General features: G+C 42.2%; 1 protein-coding gene and 1 non-coding gene across 2 annotated transcripts in view; one reads left to right on the top strand and one right to left on the bottom strand.

The window, feature by feature from the left end:
- Positions 1–19,738, bottom strand: part of MYO1D (myosin ID) — a 311,631-nt gene that overhangs the window by 275,114 nt on the left and 16,779 nt on the right. The gene's annotated exons all lie outside the window — the stretch shown is intronic.
- Positions 13,238–13,311, top strand: TRNAT-AGU (transfer RNA threonine (anticodon AGU)). The gene has a single exon. It is a non-coding gene; the product is annotated as a tRNA-Thr (tRNA).

Genomic DNA, 19,738 nt, shown 5'->3' with positions numbered 1-19,738 from the left:
ATTTGATTACTTTTTTACACACTTACAATAACATTTTGAAGTGTCTGGACTTAGGCTTACATATTATTCGTAAATGAATATTTACGTCAGTTCACACCGACCAGCTGCTTTCTCTTCCTGGGGAATGTGAATTGCTTGATCAGGTAACCAGGCATGCCTTTGTCACTACACATAAATGTTAGGCATCTTTCACCCCCTCTTGACTTTTTCTAGCTGTGGCAATGCAGTGGCGCAGATTCTGAGCTAGACTTGGGCCCTTAGCTCAGCTCAGCCACTTACCAGCTGTGTAAGTTTTAGACAATCGCCACTCTAAGCTTCCAAGGCCTTGTAGATAAAATTGGGGGTTGCAATCTCCTATGTGGGGTAAAGGATTCATTAGATGAATGCATATAAGGCATTTGGCACAGTGCCTGGCAGGAAGGAAGCACTCAAGAGTTGCACCTCCCTACTCAAATCCTGGTTCTACCACTGAGATGTGAACTTACGCTGCGAACTTGAGTACACATCTCTGTCTCCGTTTCCACAAGTGCAAAATGGAGACAACGTACCCACTTCAGGAGGGCTGTTGTGCAGAGCTGATACATGTAATGTGCTTAAACTGTGCTTGACACATACTGTCCCAGGAGTGTCAGCTCCTGTCCTCTGCTACTGCCACCTCTCAGCACTTCAACATTGTATCTTCCTCCAACGGAGTATGTGAGTTGTACTGTGCGTCGCTGTTTCCAGACTGTCTTTTCGTTTCTCTACATCCTAACACCTATTAGACGAAATAAAATGCCTGAAATGTAATAGGTTTAGAAGAAGAAATGAAGAAAGTTTCACCTTTTCACCAACTCAATCTCTATATTTCTCTGTTTCAAGTGGTGCCTGGGGCAACTGCCCCAACCCCAGGCATGGCCAAATGCTTTCCACGGAAGATACACTTAATAAATGCTAATTTTATGTGCAAAGCTAAATAGTAAAACTAGGAGAAAAGATTTCACCTTCAAACCCCCATTTTATTCCACTGTGTCAAGATGGCTATTTTTCATAATTTCTTACTAAAGTAAATACTGCTTAGGGTCTTTAAAGCAGTGCTATAGTAAACAGGATCAGTGGTTATATATTGTTCAGCTATAAAAATGCTTAAATGTGACTTACAGCTCCCAATCTTCTTACGGTCATCATTCACAAATTAGGAAATTACATCTGGTATACTCTGCGTTATTTCCTAATTAAATTATGCATTAAAAAATTAGCCTGCAGTCTATGAACACACTAATTAGAAGGGCAAAGCAAGATAAGAAAGGAATGGGTGTTTAAAGGTAGCTGCATTAAAAAATTGTTAACTTCACCAATTTTATCCACTTGGAGGCATGTTTTATTTAAAAACAACGTTAAACTAAAAAGCAAATGGCAAAAATGACGTTCTACGTGATTTAAGAATGCACTGCCTTTGAAACGCAAACAACTTTTAACTTGGGTACAAGTTGGCAGCTTAATTTATCTGACCTACAAAGTGCTTTCGTGCCTACAAAGTACAATCCGAAATCTTCTCGAGGGACCTTTGCGTGATTCTAAAGGAGCGCTGTGTATGGCACTCCCCTGAGCCCTGGGTGTTCAAATCATAAGCCACACTCACAGCAGCAAGTTTTCTCAGAACTGAATCTGTATCTGCAGCCTGGCTTCTCCCCTGAAGCTCCGAACGGTATATCCAGCTGCCCACTCAGCATTTCCACTTGGACGTCTGTTGGGCATTTCAAGCATAAGACATTGAAACGGAGCTCCTGGTATCACCTCAAGCCTGCTGTCTACACCCCACACCGGATCTGTGGCAATACGTATCTTCGAACAATATCCAAAACCTGGCTTTTTCCCACCTCTGCTGCTGCCATCCTGGTCCACGCCACCATCACCTCTCTCACCTGGATCTCTGCACAGCCTCCCATGGTTTCCCTGCCTCTGCCCTCACTTCCTCTTCAGTTTATTCAGCTTAAAGCAGCCAGAGTGATTCTGCTACCATGTAAGTCAGGCCATGTCATTCCTTTGCTCAAACCCCTCAAGGCTTCCGAGCTCAGGAAAATGCCAAATCTTTCCATCAGCCCTCCCGGCTCCAACCCGTCTCCAGCTCTGACCACATCTCCCCTCCAGCCTCACTGGCCTCTTCACTTCCCTCTAACAGTGTTCGCACCCAACAGGTCTTTGCGTCTGCTTTCCCCTCTGCTTGGAATTCTCTCCTCCTAGCTGTCCACACGGCTCATTTTCTCACTTCCTTCAGAAGTCACCTCGTCCGCAAGGCTTTCCCTGACCGCCCTACAGAAAACTGCAAACCACACATCCCCACGCTCCCTCTCCCGACTCTGCTTTTCCTCCGCAGCCCTTGTCTCCATCGAATGCTCTAGACATTTTGCTTCCTTATTATGTTATTATCTGTCTCTCCTCACTAGAATGAAAACTCCATAAAGGCACGGATTTTGTCATTGTTGCTAATATCTTTTTCGTTGCCTCTGGAGCCAAGAATGGTGCCTGGCATGTGGCAGGCACTCGATAAGCATTTGTGGAACAAACAAAGGAGTCAACTTCCCAAAATTTAATAACATTTGATATCATGCTTAACCTGATCAACAGAATTAAGCACAAAAAATGGAACTCCAAGAATTGCCGCTTAATTTGGTAGGACAGTTTGGGAGGGATGGCAAATTGTTCACTCATTCACTGTCACAGTCACTGGGAAGACAGCAGTGAGCAGATATAGGACCTGCCTTCATGGAGCCGACAGTCAAGTGAAGGTATCCACTCCCCCGCCCCCACAACCACGACCAAAAGGTGCCTGCGGGTAAGGTCAGGATCAACAAGCCCTGTTTCCCAAGCCAGCACTGGTGAATTCTCCTCAATTCTTTCTTCTCCCTTACCTTCTAAACCAATGACCCAATCTGTCATCAAGACCTCAGGAATGTGTCATACACAGTCAGACCTTCTAACTCCACCATCACTCAATTCCCCAGCCTTCACTCGGCCACCTGAGAACTACAGTATTCCCCGAACCAGCATCTTGCCACCGGTCTCTCCCCACCCAGTTACACAATGCGGCTGGAGTTACTGCCCCCCAGCTACTTCCTTCCCTAAATTTCCTTAATAGCTGCTCATTGCTTTCAAAAGGACATACAAAGTCCTGAACAATCTGGTTCCAGAAATACCTTGGTAGGTTCATCCAACAGAGCTCGTTTTTTTTTTGTTTTTTTTTTTACCCCGATACACACCCTGCCTGGCTCCTTAGCAAACATCAATTAACCCATCATTCAAGACTCCACTAAAAGGTTACCTCCTCCAGTTCCCTGCAGAAGAGAATGCTTCCCCCTCTATGCTCTCCTTGTATTGGTTCATACTTCTACCACAGACAGCACTGAAAAACATTATCGGTTACCATCTGCAGAGCGTCCTTTGTTACTATGCAAGTGCACTGAAGGGGCCACCACGTCTTTCTTATTTCCCGAACTTGACACTAAGGAGCGTGCTACAGCAGAAAAGCACTCAATCAATGTCCTGAAGAAATGGATGCAATTGCCACAAAGGGTTTTCGTATATAGCCCTGAAACTGGGTGCCTGGAATGGCCATGACCTGCTGGTATTGGTTCTGCCTGAGACCACAGAGAACACAGCACACTCTTTGTCACATGAATGCCTTTCTAATTTGAAGACAGCCATCAGATCCTCCTGGGTCCTCCTTCTCCGAGAGAAGCATGTCCTGTTCTTTCAGCCTTCTTAGTGGCCGTGTTTCTTCTGAATGCATTCTAGGTTATTTACCTCCCTTTAGAGCAGTGGCACCTAAAACCGAATGAGGATCACTTCCTTTGCTGTTAGCACTCTTGAATGAATCTAACCTAAAAGAGGATTAATATTTGGGGTTCCCACTAATTGTTGGCTCATATTGAGCTTACCACGACTGAAAAATGTTTACTGTTCAAAGTAAGATTCGTAGGTTTCCATTACGAAAACAATGCTCACCAGACACTTTTAAAAACTAAAATTAGAGGGGAAAAAATCCCATCAACTAAAGACATCTAATCCACTGAATATATTTTGTGAATTTTTAATGCATATGCATAATACATAACTTTTTAATGCATAAGGGAGTTTTGCTTGTTTTCTTTCTCCAAACATATTACATATTCAACTTATACATATTTCATCATCATTTAAAAATATCTCTAGTTGATCATAAACTGTCACACATTACACATTGACCATGTGCTATTTTAACAACGAACCTGCAAGTTAAGTATCTTTATGATTTACAGGTAAGAATGCTGAAGCTTAGGAAAAGGAAGTGACTGGTCCAAGGCCACGTGTCATTTCCCAATTTTTTTTTTAATCACTGAGAAACGTAAAGGAGTGCGTATGTATGAAGTGTATCGTTTGTTGAATTGGGACATCGGTACAGACCGATGTAACCCCCATGCAGACTAACAAAGAAAAATTTCATCACATCACATGCGTCTCCTGTGCCTGATTCAATCAGTTCTCCCACCCAGGGGTGACCACTTTTCTGACTTCTACCACTACCAGTTCGTTTGCTTGTTCGTACATCCTATAAATGGAATCATTTAGTACACACTTCTTTGGTCTGTCTTCTTCTGTTCAAGACACTGTCGGTGAGGTTCATACACGTTGTCATGTGCATCACCAGTCTGTTCTCTGGGTAACTGTCTCACAGTATTCCACACAGGAACAGACCTCAGTTTATTAATCCATTCTTCTGTTCTTAATATCACTTGGGTTGTTTCCAGTTTGGAGCTCGTTTGAATAAAGCTGCTCTGAACAACCATGTGTGTGTCTCTTGGTAGACATTTGAATTTGTTTCTCCTGAGCATATACCCGGAGTAGAAGTGCTGGGTCACAGGGCAGGTCCACATTTAGCCTGAGGAGACACTGCCAAAGCGTCCCCCGAAGTGACTGAATTAAGGTGTGTTCCCCCAGCAACAGGTAACAGTTCCAGCTGCTTCCTCCCCTCACTAACATTTGATTTTTGTCAATCTTTTAAATTTTAGCCACTCTGATGAACGTATAACACTACTTTGTGGTTTTCAGCTTGTATTTCCCTGATGTGCCGTGATATTGTGGATATTTTAAAATGTTGGTTATTTTTAAAGTGCCTGCCTAATTTTTAATTGGGCTGCCTTTTTTTTTTCTTTTCCTGGTAGGAGTTCTTTATATGTTCTGGCTATGAGTCTTCTGTCAGATACATGCATTTCAAAAATCTTTTCCCAGATGTGGCTCATATTCACTCTAAATAGTTATGTGTTATTCTATCAATTAGATACATCATCATTGAACTGTTTCCTACTGCCGGATATTCAGACTATTTTAAATTTTTGCTGTAATCGAACATGCTGCTGACCAACTGGGGGAGTAAGGAAACAGTTCATGGAGGATGTGACAGCTTACGGCTGCACAGAAAGGACGTTAAAAAGACCTGGAGGAGAAAGAGAAAAGAGCACTGGAAGTAGAGCGCAGGGCAGAGTGTGGCCGGAGCCGAGGCTGAGGAAGTATCAAAGGCGAGATCACGCAAGACTAAACACACGATTCTGTACTTTATCTGAAGGGCAAGGTAAGCCACTCAAGTTTAATTATGGGCCAAAGTGTTCAGATGTGCATTTCAGAAAGACCACTTTGATTATAAGAGGATGAAAAATAGTTTACTAGAGGAAGTCAAGGGTACAACCAAAGAGCCGACTTAGTCCTGACTCAATAATCTTCTTTTTCAAACTTTCTATGCCACTATCACGTTTATTTTTCCAGATAAATTTTGACATTATTTAGCCAAGCTCCCCAGCTCATACACCAACTCCATTCCAATCCAACTGTGACTTTATTTGAAATGACAGTAAATGTTTAAATTAACCTAGAGAAGAATGGCAACTTTATGTATCATTTTCCCTATGGTTCTTAATTGCTGCTAAGCCATACCTCCCTCCGTCATACACTTTTGCAAAGATAATGCATGGCTGTTAGCAAAACAAAAATGAAGGGGAAAAGGCAGGATAGGAGAGTCTTAATCTTGACCAAAAGCACAGGAAATGTCAAAAACCAAAGGGAAGCAAAAGCAAGAAGGACTCAGGTCTAAGCCAAGAGGACCAAGCTGTTGGAGAGAGCCACAAGGACTGTTTTGAAACACAGTGTTAAACAGAAGTATGCCGTGGTCCCAAGGAAGAAAGAACCTTATTTTTCCAAAAGCCAAGAAGTGAATAAAGAAAAAAATTTTTTTGAACAGAATTCAAAGCATGCTGGAGTTTTACCAAAATAACTATAAGGCCTAGTAGTGGAGTTTCAGAATCAAAGGAGTGAAAAAGACCCCAGAAGAGACTTCAGGTGCTTTAAAATTGGGCGAAGTGAAGTGGTTAGTGTCTGTGCGGGGCTCCACCTAGTCAGTTCTAGTCTGGATTCTCTCACACCAAAGCCAAGTGGAGCTGGTGAACCCAGAAATCCTAGACAGACAGCAAAGGGGGCGGGCGGCGGGGGAAAGGGCTACCTCCAGAGAAAGAAGGGGAGTGAAGGTCACCTGGGGAAGGAGGCTCAGCCCATAAGAACCTGCTCCTCTTAGCACTCCTCAGTGTTGATAAATGAGAACGGACACATCGTGCTGCCAGCGGACAACACAGAGGACATGCTCGCACTTGTGACATCTGTATTTATTCTCAGGATTTGTAAAATGCATTTTTTTTTTCGCCACAAGAGATCTGTTATTCTGGAAATGGTCTGAGTGCTATTTTTCAATGTGAATCCTGAGACACGTAATTCAAGTCTAACTATGAGAAGATGAAAGATTTCATAGTCTGACAAAACTACCAGAGAGATAATGACAAACAGACACAGTTCTTGTGCCCTGGGCCTTCCACGGCTCCCAAAGTTGTCTCTGCTAGAAAGAAGCAGCATTTACACATGAGACTTTGTTTCAGTTACAATCTTCTTCTTCATCTTTTTATCTGGGCACAGCATACTTCCTTCATTCCAGGGATGTTTACCACACTCACGGCACTGCGGCTGTCCTGATGAAAAGGTAGAAGAGCTTCCCGCCCTCCTGCGGCTCACAGCACAAGAGAAAAACAATTAGATACTTAGAGTACAGGGCCCAGGGTGCCACCGGAGCAACCAGGAGAGGCCTCTGGGGAGTTCAGGAAGGCTGCTTTGGCGGAACTGAGTGTATGGGAAGGTTATGTGGGTATTTCACAGGCCCCGTAGGCTGGGACCCAAGCTAAGACCTAGAACTGGATACCGGGGAAGACAGTAACTGCACCTGGGTGTGGGTTACAGGTGCCATCTCCCAGAACACTGTACAGCACGGCTTTCTAACCTGTGGGCAGCTTACAGATGTGCCCACCAGTGGTGAGCACGGCCTTATTCACTTCCCTCAATGGACAGCACTGATATCACCATTTTCTATGAGTCACGACATGAAAAAGGCTGGCAATCACTGCCTGGAAAGAACTCACGCAATGCTGTGTTTGCCTCTCTGCTCTAACGCATTTATATTCATTCATTCATATTCTCTCTCTGTGTTACCTCGTTCTTCTCCATTATTTTTTCCTACTCTTCAATACTCATGCAGAACTTGATTCCCAAGAGGTCCAAAATACACAGTCTGAATGTCAGCCACCAAAAGAGAGAGAAAAATGATTTCGTTTCAAATACAAAATCCTGGTGAAGAACAGTGATTGGTCCAGTGTGAGTCAGGTGTCCACTCCTGGACCAATCAACTGTGGTCCCAAAAGAGGAATATCTTGCATTTAAATTGTGGCTCCGGAAGTCATCACTTGACTAGACTGGAGGGAGAGGTGCTAGTTAGCAAGGCTATAGGTGTTCACTACAAGATGTGAAAGCTGAAGGCAAGAATTCTGGAGAGAGGGCAAGGATGAAGATTCAAAAGAGCAAGAGATAACAGAGAAGTCAGTGTCCCTGTGAGGGTGACAAGAGACGGGAGCCATGGTAGGGCAGGTGGGACTGGCCTAACAGAGGAGGAAGAGCACACCTAGTGTGACAGGAAGGACGGAGAAGAGAATGGGTGAAGGCACAAGGTTTAAACGTGCTGGCAGGAATGGTACAGCCAAGATCTAAAGAACTATTTCTCTGAGCAGGCAGGAGGGTGGTGCAGGAGAGAGGAGGCCAGATCAAAATATGAGATTAGTGGAAAGAATATGAAATAGATGCTATGTGAAATGAGACAGAGCCGCCTAGGGAAGCACAGGAGGAATGCACAGCAGTTTTAAGACCTGAGTGAGGGCAGCAACTCTAAGTGGACGGATACCTGTCTTGTAAGGTAGCATAATTTTCTCCAGCCAGTCTCAGCAGCCCCGTATCTGTAGACGCAAACGCAAAAGAGCAGTTCAGCGGGTCCAGGGACGTGTTTCTGCCAGACAAGGGTCCCTGAAGGAGACTAGGACAGTGAAGTTCACGGTTGAGAAGTAAGGGGTACAACGGAGCTTGGGTTGATATTCCCAGGCCAGAGAGAGCAGGAATAAGCAGTAGAACAAGACAACAGGTGACATTTGGGGAGATGACCGAGAGCCCGGGGACGTGGAGCAGGATCAGCGGCTCCTCAGTTGGCAGCAAGGGTTCTGAGACGGCTCATCCCAGCAGCGCCCCGCTGGGCAGGAATCACTGAGGCCTCCTACGAGCCGGATGCACACTGGATTGATGATTTCTCTGATTTTTTCATGCTCAGAAATATTCAGTTATTCCTCAGATTCTTTATATACTTTATACACTTAAAGGGGGCGGTACCTCTCCATCTCGCCCCCCTCAAAAATCTACCTGCATTCTTTCTCAGGCCAGATTACCTACTCCAACCAGAGAAAGCAGCATGCTACTTGCAAGATGCTGCTGGGGTCTCCACTTTGCACCCACAGTGTTTCACGTGCCTTCTCCCTGCTCTCATTCAGAACACACTTCCCGTTCCATGTGCCCAGACTGCAAAATCTCTCCAACTTTCCTAACCCAGGTGAAGTTCCCAGCTTCTCCAAGGAAGGTGCCCAAGATTCCACCTAACACAAATCACTATTTCAATACACAGATTTTTAAAATTCCACATAATTACACACACACACACACACACACACACATATATAATTCCCAATTCTTCTTAAGGGTAGAAATTCTTAAATTTGATTTTTAAGCCAAAACATGTGTGTGCACTTGGAGCCTATGAAATACTCTTGATTTAAACGACTCAGACAGCCAAAGAAGCAGGCAACCGTGCTCTTATTCTAAAGCTCACACACCACACTGGGGTTCTGTAAGGAACAAACCCCTGTGACTAAGGAGAAAACGGGGAAGCGTTTCTATAAAATGTATTCAAAGCTGCACAGCAACCTGCCAAATCAGTCACGGAATGTTGAATGAATCAAACGGAATACTTAGCTCTGACGACCAGCTGTATGTCTCTTAGTCACTAAGGGTTTTCTGTGTGGTGTGCCAAGGAAATCCAAAGTCACCAACTTTTCTGTTCCCTACCTTTTAGGGGAACACAAAAGATGGAAATAAGAACGGAAGAAGCAGTTTACAGATTCAGGAAAAAGGACTGAAGGAAAGGCAGTGGGCTCAGCACCACAGGCAAAACGGGAGTACAGCTGCCTAAGGACACGTGCACAGAAACTCATCCAGTTCAATTTCAACCGAGGGTGAACATGAAGAAAACCCATTAACAATAATAAAACTTTTTTTTTGGCCCCAAATGAATATGGCAATACCCATTTTGAAGACACTCTCATGCTCTGCTGAATTAATGCTGTTTTAATTATAGAGCAGTCTAGCAATAAATGTCAAAATGTTACATCTACACACATTTTGACCCTTATTTTACTTCTAGGAATCTGTACTAGGGAAAAAAGACACACACACACATGATATATACACACAAAGACATTTACTAGCACAATTATATCTTTATTAGCCCAAAAACCCTGAAATGCACTCACCATTCAATTGATTAAATATTGTATCACAATATTTAATTGTATTATGAAATACAATAATATATAGAATAAATGTATTAAACATATGTTGCTATGTGAAAAAAGCAAGTGTAAGAAGAATAAATATAGTGTCATCTAGTTTTTATAGAAGTAAAATTTAAAATAATGTTAATATGTATGTAGACATGCATATATATGTGTGTGTAAAAAGACAGAAGAAATACAGACCAAACAAGCATTAATGCCATGAGGGTTGTGAATTCTGGGAATTTCTCATTGTATATTTCGTATTTATACAGTGCTTGAATTTTTAATTTTGTGTAACTTTGTGTTATGTTTGTAATTAGAAACCTATAGATATTTCAAAGTAGATGTATATCTATTGATGTGTAAAAATATCAATAATACATTAAGTGAGAAATGCAAGCTAAAGCAATATGTCCCCATATTTGTATTTTATAAAAAGTTACACACATACAAGAAAAAGAAATACACCAAGACATTGACAACAGCTTTTCTGGGTGGTGAGATTTTGAGTGACTTTTTCTTTCTTCTTTGTAACCTTGTCTTGACTCCATTTTTAAAAATAAAGATTGTATATTATTTTTACACATAAAATTTTCATTAAAAAAAAGTCTTCACTTTTCACTTTCAAACCTTTTTAAGGGTCAATAAGGTTCAATCACAGTTCAACAATAATAAATAATTTTAACTTTGCTTCCTCTCCCTGTTTACACAATAGACTCTAGGTTTATCCATGCAAAGAAAAAAAAAAAATCAGCAGGAGAACAGGAGGAATAACAGCAGAGATAACCAGCAAAAAGTGGTTGCTTCTGGCTTTGCTATGAAAAAAGACAGGGCGTCATAATGCCGATAATGTCACTTTATATTTCCAATTTATGATTTTAAAGAGCTTTTAGGTCCACAATCTTATCTGGTCTTCACGTCTATGTAAAAGGCAGGGGAATCAGAATCCTCACTTTTAAGGTAAGTGGCCTGCGTTGGGAGAGGTGGAGGGATGTGCCCAGGATCTCAGATTGGTGAATGACAGTGCTAGCTTGCACACGCCCAGATGGCAGCCAGTAACTACATGTGGCCATTTAAAGGTAAGTTAATTAAAATGGCATTAAATTTAAAATTCAGTGCCTTAGTTGCACTAGTCACAATTTCAAGGGCATTTCAATAGCCACATGTGGTTAGTGGCTACTGTACTGGACAGTGGCAGATAACAGAATATCTCTATCACCATAGAAATGATGCGATTTCCATGCCAATAACATTTGCCACTCATGTGGTGGCTTTCTACTCCCTTGCTTTGCCCTGTTGGAAAAAGGGAAGATATTATTTGATGATCTTACTGTGTAAGACACAACTCTCTGAAAAATTATAGGAAAAAAAAATTAGGATAACTGAAAAGTGGCTGGGAAAGCTGGCGAAGAGTGAGGAGCGAGAGGCGCACAGAAGAGCCTGAAGGGTAGGTGGTACAGTGGCCTCTGGGGGTTGCCCACCTGGCACCTACTCACCCCCTTCCTCCTTCGTAACAGAGCTAAGATTTGGTCTAGGTACCTATCCCTGCCCCACACAGCCTCTGTGCCTCAGAGCTGGCCTACCATGCAACTCGGGCTTGATGAAAACAAGATGAGACGTTAACTGGCAGGGTAACACCCTACTGTGGCTTTGGTCTTGACTTCTGAAAGGTCAAACAGCACAATGCCTACTTCAACATCATCTCAGGCATTCCCCACAAAGTGCACGAACCTCATGCGATCACACACGTTGCTGTTAAAGTTACATCTGAGCAGCGTGGCCGGGTCAGCAGGATGGACCCAGCATGACATTCAGACTTGCTAACACAGGTCCATCTGCAGGTAAGTATCCTCATGTGTCTCAGGGTGAAAAATCTCATGTTGCGCTTTATGTGTTAAGAGTCTATCATTCGAAATAGAAATACAGTCTTACAAAAAAGTAAAAGACAACAATCAGTGATCGTTTGAGAAAACTATTAATTTTATGTATCAAAACTATCCAAAATTTTCAAATCATTAAATAACAAGGGAAAAGAATGCCAATATGAATATGGAAGCACATTCGCAGGTAAACTCGGGAAAGAACATTATATCCTTTTGCAGCCAAACATATACAAAAATTTAAACAAGCAAGACCATACAGACATGAGATGACAGCATAATTCTCATCTTAGTAGAATTATTAAGCAAAACAACCCTTTAAAAACTGTACTAAATTTCTTAGATATGTGATTCCATTCAGGCCATGTGTCTTTCAAGAAAGATCTCATTCTGGGAATATTTCATATCTTGTGAGAATGCACTGGGAGCAGAACGCCAAATCTCCCACACCTTGTAGAAGGAAACTCCAGAACAGAGAGCTGTCATGCAGTCTGCAATGGAACGAATGTGGTGACGGTTATGAGTGATTCTGGAATCACAAGCATATGCTGCTTTGTTCACTGGCTCCGGAGAATAATTACAGTCCGATGGAAAGGAATTGAACCGCTGGCCTACAGCAGAAAAATGATGGCTGCCTGTCATCTTGCCTCAGCTCAAGACAGGCTGCAGACATACTTTGGAACTATCTCACGAGGAACTTATATGAAATATTCAACGGGATGAAATAGCAACTCTCATACATTAAAAAGACAGCCTTAAACCAAAAAAAGCTTGGTACTGTACTCGGCACACAATTGTACCCATAGCAAGACTTCGTGAGAACCAGGGGGTGATTGCATGGGAAGTAATTCATCTGCTGGAAGAGGTACTAACTCATGAGCTACGAGTACAAGTACTTCCCACATGACACCTGTTCATAAAATCTCCTGTCCTGTTTCGGAGAAGATGCTGAAATGGTTATGCTGCAACAAAAGTGTAACGAAAAATGTACCCCCCTTCTCCATTTTACTCAAAACAGTTAATTCATTCAAGATTAACTGAGACCAAAGAGATATGATATGAATCCTGGACCAGGAAAAAAAAACTGCTATAAAAAACATTATCGGGGGCAACTGGCAAACTCTAAATACGGACTTTGATACAAAACTATTATCTAACCCAGTGTAAAATTTCCTGCTTCTGGTATCTGCACCATGGCTGTATAAGATTTCTTGTTGTTAGGAAATACACACTGAATTATTAGGGGCAAGGGGCATGATGTCTGCAATTTACTCTCAAATTATTGCGGGTGGGGGCAGTGATAAAGCAAATGCCAAACTTGCTGGGTGAAAAGCACATGGGAGGCCCCGTAACTTTCCAGAAGTTTAAAATTATGTCAAGGGGGGAGGGTATAGCTCAAGTGGTAGAGCGCATGCCTAGTGTGTATGAGGCCCTGGGTTCAATCCCCAGTACCTCCTCCAAAATTAAATAAACCTAGTAACCACCCCCCCCACCAAAATACAATAATAAAGAAAATATTTTTTAAAAAGTTAAAAAAAAATCATGTCAAACTAAAAAGTTAACCCAAAACACAATTCACCTCTCTGTTTAAATCTCGTTCAGAAAACACGTGGTTTCGTGGTGGTCAAGTCTCGGAGTGATCAAGGAAACAGAATGTTCTGGATGGTGCAGAGACTTCTGAGTTCGCTTCAAGAGTCACCGTATTGTGTCACTAGCTCTCACGGTCATGCCCGATCCAGAGCCGTTTCACTCCCGACAGCAGAACACAGGGCTGTTCAGCGCGGTATCATTCGGTGCCTGCTTCCGGCCGGAACTCCGGGCTGTTGCTGTCTAACCTCGGTCTCCTGCACCTTATTGTCAGGGTTATGTAGCTCGGCGCACTCAACACAGCAGTCCCAAATCCCCTATTTGTTCCTTAAAATACACTTTTTAAAGAGAACAGCCCTGTAATAAAGAGGATCCTAGAGGACCATTTCAAAGGCAGCGCCAAGTTCCCTAACATTCCCGTGCATCCATGCAAAGTCAGATGAACACACGCCACACACGAAGAGAAGAAAGACATTGCGAGAAAGACATTATGGGGCAGGACATACACGCCTGGAACCAAGAGTCCCTTAAAAAATTAGGTGTGCTCTTCTCACAGCTGTAAAAACATGTTTGAAGCCCGAATTGTGGCATTTTATGTACCTTGTATGGTTTGAAACAAAACATAGAAGGAAATGCACTTTACTATCATGACATGTCATCCGCAAATTACATGTCTAACCCTCGAGCCTACTTTAGAAACTCTCCTCACTAATTTGCTTGTGTTTGAATAGCAAGTAATATGTTTTCAATCATGAAAGGTTACAGGGAAATTTTTGTGGTAAAAACTGGCCTTCGACTAGCATAAAAATCATCCGTCTTACTGCAGTCCTTGGGGAAATGATATTTTTTTTCATCATTGTCGAGCAGCTTTCAAACCAATTTTAATAGCTACTGTTCCAAAAAAAAAGCTGTTTACGGCCACTGAAAACTGATGTCACTCAAAACCACGTAAGAGGGAAAAAATGACAGTACGTTGGATCAAGAAATTATTATTTCTTTCTGATACTTTAAGAGTGAATCAAACTATGTGAACTTTTCTCAAAACACAATTATTCACTAACGTTCAGACGGACAACTGTCCACCTTGTAACACAGCACACAGTGAGCCCCGAGCTACTGCACTGCTCTTTTCTGACCCGCACGGCAATACTAACAAAGAACAGAGCTATCTTACTTTGATACAAAATTGCATTTGATGCTAATTTTTTTAAAAGTTCTCTTCGGGTAAAACGGGCAGCACAGAAACGAAATGGCTCTTGTGAGCGGCTCTAATGCCTTCTCTTTCATTGTTTCTCCAAAACTTCCACTGACTAAATAATTACTGGCCCTCCCATAACATATTCAGCAATTTTGCACAGTAATGCTGGATTTTTTTTTTTTTTTTGCTTTTGCTTTCTCCTAACTCAAACTTATGTGCTCTGTTTTTCATTTTTCTAAGATCTATCAGACAAGGATATGCCAACTTTTCTTTTATCAACCTTTTTCTTTTTAAACCAAATTTTCTGAAGTTCTAAAAACTTCACTAGCATTAGTGAATTTGAAGGGAACAGAGGCGTTAGCATCGTCTGGTCAGAATGTGATTATCAGCTAACCATGGGAGTCAATTTCTGTTTCTTTTTCCTTGTTTACGAGAGATGAAACCTCCCCGTACATACTTTAAAGCTATTTAAATACACTTAAAAGGAAAAACATTTTCAAATGACCAACCGATTTCTTTGCTTCTCTCCTGCACCTGGGCTGCTACGTACTGCCAGAGAAATCTCCCAGATCAGCAGACGGAAAACTCTACAAATATGTGGTTTTCAACCTCAGGAGAACTTTCGACATTGCGTAATGATCCTCAGAGCCATCCTCAGGCAGCTCCCGGGATCGTCACCCACATTAGAAGGTGAACCTGTTCACCCTCACCTTGAGCTGATGCTTCTGCCACGCCCTTCATTCTCAGCCAACGCCTTGTCTTCTCTCTCACAGAGAAAAATAAATCTGCTAGACAGAAACTCCTCCAACTTCCTACCAGCTTATCTGCATCCATTCCCATCCTCACCACCCTTCCTCCTGTCCCTTAATGAGGGGTGTCCCTAGAGCTCTGGACCCATCCTCTCTCATGTCCTCGAGCATCTCCAATTTCCACAATAAGCCTAAGTCTCATCCATCTTTAAAAATAAACAACATGATACCTTCTATCAATTTTGCAGCCCCTCTGTCTAATAACCCTCTTTCCTGCCCTTCGCAGCCATGATTCTGGAATAAACCGTAGCCACTTGATCCATTTCTCAGCTCACTGTAAACCTGGCCAACACCCTACCATGACACCAATGCCCCCAGGCACCCAACCCAATGGATTCATCCATCCTTTGCTTGTGTGATCTCTTTACAGCAATTACCACTGCTAATGCTTCCTTCTAGAAATCCTCTTCTTTATTAGTCTCATATCATTCTTTGATTCATCTATTTCTTTTATTAACTCTTCCTCCAATAAAACCCTGAAATGGCACAGCCATCTGTCAGTGGGAGTAGAAATTGATAAACAATTTTGAAAAACACTTAATAAAACATAAGACTCTACATTGTTCATATCCTTCACCCCAGTCATTCTACCTCTAGGAAACCATGCTAAGAAAACAATCATAAATAATGAAAAGAGAAACAACCCTGGCACAGAAAACATTAAATCCAACGGAATATATAACTTTAATAAGATGACAGCAAGCTTGAACTAATGTTAAATGGGAAGGAGAATATGATGCAAAGTTGCCTATACAGTGGTGTCTCACCTTTGTGGAAAGTGTATGTACAGGAAAGCCTGGAAGGAAATATCCCAAACGTTAACAGTGATTTTCTTCGGAAATAAGAATGGCATTATTGATGAATCTTATTGTCTTTATATATTTTTGTACTTTCCAAGTTTTTGACAGGGATCATTTGTATTTTGAGACGGAAGAAAAACCATGTATGAAAAACAAATTCAAGAACAAAACAGATCTCCTCCTTGCTCATCTATTCAATATTCCTCACAAGTGAGCCAACCTCCTCCAAAAAGGCAATGTTCCACCCGAAATAAACCATAAGCCAAAAGTGATGTTCGCCTTCACCTGTTCCCCTGCACATTCTCCAGCAGGTAATCTCATGCACTCCAGAAGCACCCAGTATTATCAACAGATGGCTGACACCTATATCCCTACATGTCACTCTTCTAAGCTTCAGAATGTGTTTCCATGGGGCGTCTAGACAATTCCGTGTGATCACAAGACCCTGTTGTCTTTAGCTTTCATCCCACTTTCCAAGTCTTATTCTCTCAGTAAACAGCCCCACATGCAAATTCCTACTTTGAGTAGTAAGATGAGTAAGACTCTCACTCCACTGACGTCCAGTCAAATACAAGGCCAGTCAATTCTACCTCTTCCATACATATGAAAACCATGCCTCCTCCTCCCTCCGCACCTCCTCACCAGCCTCACCTTTCAATAATTTTCTAACTGGTCTTCAGCCAGGTGATAATACAGCCCCTTCCTAATACCACAGTCATTTTTCTAACATGTAAATCTGATCCAGTCACTTCCCCACCTTAAATCCTTCAACGGCTCCCTGTCGCCACATAATAAAATAAAAAATCCTGAGCATGGGATTCACAAATGTATTCTTATTCCCTTCATGTCCAGCTCTCCTCCGGAAAGCTTCCCTTAACCCCAACCCTCCCCCCACCCCCAAATCAATAGTTAGTTGTGTCCTCTTCTGAGTTCCTGCAGCACCCCATCCACTTCTCCATCACAGCATGGGTCACACTGCTGTAATTATTTCCACGTCTGCCTCTTCCTCTAGATCTGGGTTAAAGATGGGCATGGATGAGATTCTATCGTTGCATCTCTAAACACAGCATATACTTGGTGAATAATCAGATGTGCTAAATGCTTAAAGGAATGAATAATTTGGCTCACAAACAAAAAAGTACATGATGGATTAACAAAGTATGGATTTTTTCCCCCACACAACAGAACGAATTCTCTAAGAATCAATATGTGCAAGATGGAAAATTTAATAAATAACTGAAACAAGTAGTAAGTCCAACACGATGAAGTTTGGTATCTGCCTTAAGTTTACATAGCTGTCTTGCAGTTACTTTGAAAGTACACATTTCTAAATTAACTCGTAAGAATCTTTCCCTAACTTTTCTTTTTTTTTACCCTCTCTGAGGCATATGTTTGAAAGTCACCTTTCATAGCTACTGATTTCAAATATAGGCAAAAATTATCTTCGTTCCCTAAAAATAGAAAAAAGTCAAATGCTCTTTTCACTAGCAATGCCAACAACTGGAATCAGTCTGAACCAAAGAAAAACAAAATTTCCTTTTCAATTCATGGAGAGTTTCCTTTCCATTCATTCCAAACACATGTAATAGGTAACCCCTGGGAATCTTAGTTTATTAATCAGAATGATTACAATGATCTAACTCATAAGGGGTTATGAAGAAATAAAAATGGATTCTGGCAAAGTAGAGACTACTGAAAATTTATGAAACTCTGCAAAACAGATCTTTTCTTTTCCTTGCTCAACTGTTCAAAATTCCTCACAAGTGAGTCAACCTCCTCCAAAAAGGCAATGTTCCACCTGAAATAAACCTGCCTGCAAAGGAGCGTGCACATCTAAGGAAAGTAACTTTTGAGTTTTTCTCTGGCCTAAAGCTGGAAAGCACTGATGAAGCCAAATGCAAACAACAAATTATCCGAAAATAATTCTGCTTCACGTTGGGATACACTATATACTTTATGCAGTGGTGATGGATTTAATTTTATTTGACGAACTAATATTAGAATCAGTTTGCACTTCCTGCACACAAACCAACTGAGCCAGTTCAGAAGAGCTGGGATTAAAAACTTCCCAGAAATGTGCAATTCTTGACGGTGTCTGAGACTCAAAATGAAATCAGAAAGTAATGGGAAGAGAAGTAATAAACACAGGGTAAAGGTTGCAGAGGCCCAGGAAAATCTGTTCTTGCAGCTACAGCACACAGGAACGGGTGGGGGGGAGCTGGGACACGCTGCCGGGTACGTGTGCACCGGCTGAGCCCACACGCTATATACTGAGTAACTGTACTGTGGTCTTTCTGAGACACCAACGCACGACATGTAAACGGGCATGTACACATGTGTGAATGTCCCCTCACACACAAGCACACGTCCCATATTGACAGTTGCTCTTCCAGTCTCTGCAAATCCACTGAAGTCATGACATCCTTCAACTGGGGGTTGAATCAATCGGGCGTTAATCCCCACCAGCTGCAATGGGGTTTATGAGGCCATTCATAAGGTTAAAGGACTTCCACCCACTCTTAACTGCTTGCTTATTTTTATACTGCATCCTCAGCCATTTCCTTGAAGGCTCATTGTCTTTAAAACACACACACACACACACACACACTTTATTGACGTGTAATATGCACCCATAAAAGTGCAAAAATCCTAAATGCACAATGTGATGAATTGCCGAAGTGAACACACCCGTGTGACACTCCTGTGTGAAGAAGGCTCCCACCAGCGCCCCAGAAGCCCTCCTTTAGCCTCCTAATCTCTGCCCCCCTCCCCCTCCCCGAAATACCCTGACTTCCAACACCACAGACCAGTGCTGCTTGTTTGTGAATTTCATGTAGATGAAGGCATACAGTGGGGATTGTTTGGCGTCTGGCTTCTTTTGCTCAATGTTATGATTGTGAGATTAATTCATGCTGACGCACGGAGCTGTGGTTGGTGCCTTTCTGTTGTTATCTAGCTGCTCTGTCGTAAGAACACCACAAGTTACTGTTCAATCCCACTCTGGATGGAAACTTGTAGTCATCCCAGGTGTGGGCTCTGACCCCTTGCTTCTTGCATTTTTTTTTCTAGTCTTTTTTTTTTTTTAATGGGGGGAGGTAATTAGATTTATTTCTTTATTTTACAGAGGTACTGGGAATTGAACCCAGGACCTCATCCAGGACCTCATCCATGCGAGGCATGCACACCACCACTGAGCTATTATACCCTCCCCGCTCCTTCTTGCATTTTTACATCTAACGTAACACTTTCCCTTTATTTCTAGACTGCAGGTCTAGAATTTTTTTCTTACATGCTTCATTTATTCAAAAAATTTCTGTCCACTATTACAGATCAAGACAGTTCTTCAGATGCCAAACTAAACGGTGGGAAACGAGGCCACGGCAAAGTAAACAACACATGTTGCAAAACATATTCCACTCTGAGAACTGTGGTCTAGACCTCTTTGGAGGAGGCCGAGGAGGCGCTCACCCTCGCTGGCCCCTGCTGTGCC

Source organism: Vicugna pacos, chromosome 16 (assembly GCF_048564905.1).
Source record: "Vicugna pacos chromosome 16, VicPac4, whole genome shotgun sequence".
NCBI classification, from domain to species: Eukaryota; Metazoa; Chordata; class Mammalia; order Artiodactyla; family Camelidae; genus Vicugna; species Vicugna pacos.
Note: the sequence above shows the minus strand (reverse complement) of the source record. Positions and strands in the feature narration are given on the sequence as shown.